The following is a 4,045-nucleotide window of genomic DNA, read 5'->3' as shown; positions in this document are numbered from 1 at the left end:
TTAAAATGGCATTGCACCTGCTAATATGTCAGAGAAAGCAGTAAATGTCAGCATATTTCTCTGTCTTTACTCACAACAGCTTCCCTTGTACTCAAATTATGACTATTTAAGACTTAACAAATTGTAGCTTTAAATGTCTTCAGTCTTATCTAGAGATGTAATAAGAATCTGCCATTAGGAGTTTTTTCTTTCAGGCATTTTGGAAACAATCCAAAAATAGGCTCCTCATCTTTGCATAGCATCTCTTGACGGAATAGCTCTAATGATAATTATTCAGACTCATTGTATTTGCCTTAAAGATGCCTTAAACACATATTTCACATTTCATTACTCCGTGTCATAAGGCAGCCTCATAAAGCCAAACACCGAACGACTGTTCCTTACAGCATAAGTACCAAATGTGTGTGCCAGTGGTTTAAATTGCGCTTTCTGAATAATCCATTTTTCTATGCCTCTCTAGGTATGGCCTTTCACAGCTCCATTCTTTCCCATTTGCACACTAATTGGCTTTTCATAAAATCTTCAGAGTGAGATCCCTTCAGGGCATCTTCCTATGGATCCTTCGGCAGCCAGCAAGAATAAGCTTGGCACACCGCAGCTTCAGCAGGGAGGAGCTTTAGGGGCTCCAGACTCTCTGCTCAGTCAACGGTCTTTGTCTTCGTGATCATAAGATGGCTGCTGCACCACAGGCCTTCAAGTGCATTCCAGGAAAAGAGAGGTGAAGGGCAACTGCCAAGAGGCCTCTTCTCTTTTGCAGCTGACCTATAATTCACATACCGTATCCACCGCCTTTTAAAGTGCATAAGCCAGAGGGTTTTTTCTTCTACCCACAGTGGTTTTTGGTGATTCACAAGGGCAATCATCATGACTATGTAATTCCAGAAGATTTCCATCACCCTCAAGAGCAATATGTACCTATTAGCATTGTTCTCCCTTCCCCCATACCCTGCCTCCCTCCCGGCAGCAGCCACAGTCTACTTCCTGTCTCTATGGATTTGCCTACTCTGGACACTGAATAGAAATGATATCATACAACACTTGGCCTTCTGCGCCTGACTTCTTTCACTTGGCATAGTATTTTCAAGACACTCACTGCACAAAAGTATCAATACTTCATTCATTCTTATGGCCAAATCATATTGTAGTATAAGGGGAATGGGCTTTATTCCTACCATTTGGACAGGAAGAAACCGAGGGCTGCCATGCAGATTGGGGTACCCGTTTTTACGGGGGCATATGCTCTCAGTTCTCTTGGGCACACAGCTACGAGTGAATTGCTCAGTCATATGGGAACTCTATGTTTTCGCTTTTGGGGGGACTGCCAAGCTGTCGTCCAAAGCAGCTGCATCGTTTTCCAAGCCGCTAGCAGTGCAGGAGGCTTCCACCGAGCCTGTCTCTTCCAAAGCCTTTTCTCAAAAGGCTCCCTCCTTCCCCCACTCTTGCCCAGAGTCTGCTGCCAACGTCTCACCTAGCACCACTGCCCTCATGGGAAAGTGGGATACCCTGGCATGAAACCTTTATTGGAGAAGGAGGAGGCACACCTCTTCACTGAAAAAGCGCTCCTGGCCACTTTTTCTGATAGGAAACTCTTCTTGGCCACCCCTGATGGAGGAGGGTGACAAGGATCCAACTTTGATCTCTTGAGGGAACAGCATCCCGCACGAGGATGGCTCTGTGGTTAGTTTCTGTATCCTGAGGACTGGATCTAATACTTCCCCCTTCAAAAATGATGAAACAAAGAGAATGCGGGGATGGAAATGAAAGCGAGCCATTAATAATGTAAATGTGATGCTCCCACTTTGATTGCCTGGCTCACAGGAGGGCTCAGTAATTGTCTCTCCGCTGTCCACCCTCCACCCCCACCTTCCGGATCTCCCTTCTCTCCCCTGTGGTGGGATGGCAAGGAGGACGCGTTTTGTTGTTCTGCTAAATTATGCATTTCTAGAACACCAAGGAGGTTGTTGTCTAATTGATTTCAGTCCACACCTGCTACAACTTAAGTGTGCATGAGCATTAGTGATCTTTTTTTTTTTTTCCTGCAGAGAGAGGGAGACAATTGGTGGCGGAAGGCGGCTTCAGCGGCCTTGCCATTGGATTCTAAGCATGCTGGGTGCTTAATGAGTTGCTGAATAATATAACACTTCTTTAGTTCTTCGGCTGCCTCATGATTAAATGCTATAAATATTTATGATTTATTACTGATGCTTTGGCTGGGATAGGCTTTGGAAGGCTCATGGATCACAGCGATTCTAAAGGAAAATAAGAAAATAAAGCTACAGAGGCTGCTTATTTATAATGCTGCTCAAACCGGTTATGGAATTGCTAGGAGCCGGTAAGGGTAAAGCTACTCAGAAGCGATGCCATTTTATCATTGATCTCCAGCTCCCAAAACATTGTATTGATAGCCAAGAAGCCTCCTAGTTACCATGTGCCAGCGACAACTTGCTCACCTTTGAAGGTTTCCTGGAGGCTACCAAATCAAAGAATGCAATTGGGAGTGTTCACTGCCAGCATTGTCATGCCACGCACACCACCCAGGATCAATACTGGGACTCTCTGCTCCGAAGTTACTGGACCTCCTGGTCTCCAACAACTGAGGCTGAATGTGCTAACGACCTACCTGCAAACACGATTTACTCCTCGTTCTCTGGTTCTCCTGCTTCACAGAATAAACTCCCAAGAAAGGCATGGCAGTTGTAGAGGGTGGAATGAACTCAGAAAATCAGGTCTCATTCCCAATGCCATGGTCTGTGTGGCCCTCGGTGAGTTGCTTAGCCTCTCTGGGTTTCAGTTCCTTCCCTGGGATTGAATGGACTAACACAGAGGAGACACTGCCAGTACCATGAGCTCTACCACATGTTAGATACCATCTCCATTGAAAAGAATCATAAGCAAATCTTTTGACTTGTACTTTTTATATCTGTCCTTTAAAAAAAATTTTTTTTATTGGAAAGGTAGATTTTACAAAGAGAAGGAGAGACACAGAGAAAGATCTTCCATTTGCTAGTTCACTCCCCACAGGGCCACAATGACTGGAGCTGAGTTGATTCAATGCCAGGAGCCAGCAGCTTCTTCTGGGTCTCCAATGTGGTTAGCAGTCTCAAGGCTTTTGGCCGTCCTCTACTGCTTTCCCAGACCATAAACAGGGAGGAAAATGGGATGTGGAACAGCTGAGACACGAGCCAGCGCCCATATGGAATCCCAGTGCTTACAAAGCAAGAATTTAGCCACTGAGCCATCGCGCTGGGGCCTGTATCTGTCTTTAAATGCCATTACGACTCTTCATTTTACTGACAAAAATAGCAATGTCTTGCACAACGAAATGATTTACCAAAGATCACAAGAGTGCTAAATACCAGAGCCAAGATTTGAACCCAGGTTTCCTAATCAAGCAATGGGTGTATGAAGTGAAAGGTCATATTTGGCTTTTTTGTTATTGTTAAAAGCAAAAAAAAAAAAAAAAAAAAACCAAAGAGAAGGAATGGGAAAAAGAAACTGTCTAGAAATCTCCATGAAAGGAAAAGGATGCATTCTCCTTGAAAGTGGTTCAGTCCCACCCTCCAGGCCTGCAGATACCTGTCACATGATCATAGAATAGATCGGTTTTCTCTGGGTGTCCAGCCTGGACTACTTCTAAATATAGAGTTTCATTGATTCTGTGAGTCATGGAGGCAGGGCATTCAAATAAAATTATGGTCTCCTTTTAACCTGCAGGTGTCATCTGACCAGAGCCTAAAACCCTCTGCCTTGTAGGCTTGCAAAGATTGGGCTATGGCTTGCGCCATTCAAGTGGAAGATAAAATCTTCACATTTTCTAATGTATTCATGTTGGCAAAAAAAAGCAGAAGCCGGTGAGAAGGTGGTGATGGATAGCTCTGTGTTCTCGGCCGGATAATAAACTCTTTCCATGTACTGAGACAGAGGTCTTATACTCGTGTCACTAAGGGGATTTCATCTATTTTTCACTTGAAAAAGGCTCCTTGCTAACTCACCACTCCCGTGTTTCCCCAGTTTTGTAGCAGACAAGAATTAGACAATCATGCAA

The sequence above is a fragment of the Ochotona princeps genome, chromosome 2, assembly GCF_030435755.1.
Source record: "Ochotona princeps isolate mOchPri1 chromosome 2, mOchPri1.hap1, whole genome shotgun sequence".
Taxonomy (NCBI): domain Eukaryota; kingdom Metazoa; phylum Chordata; class Mammalia; order Lagomorpha; family Ochotonidae; genus Ochotona; species Ochotona princeps.
Note: the sequence above shows the minus strand (reverse complement) of the source record.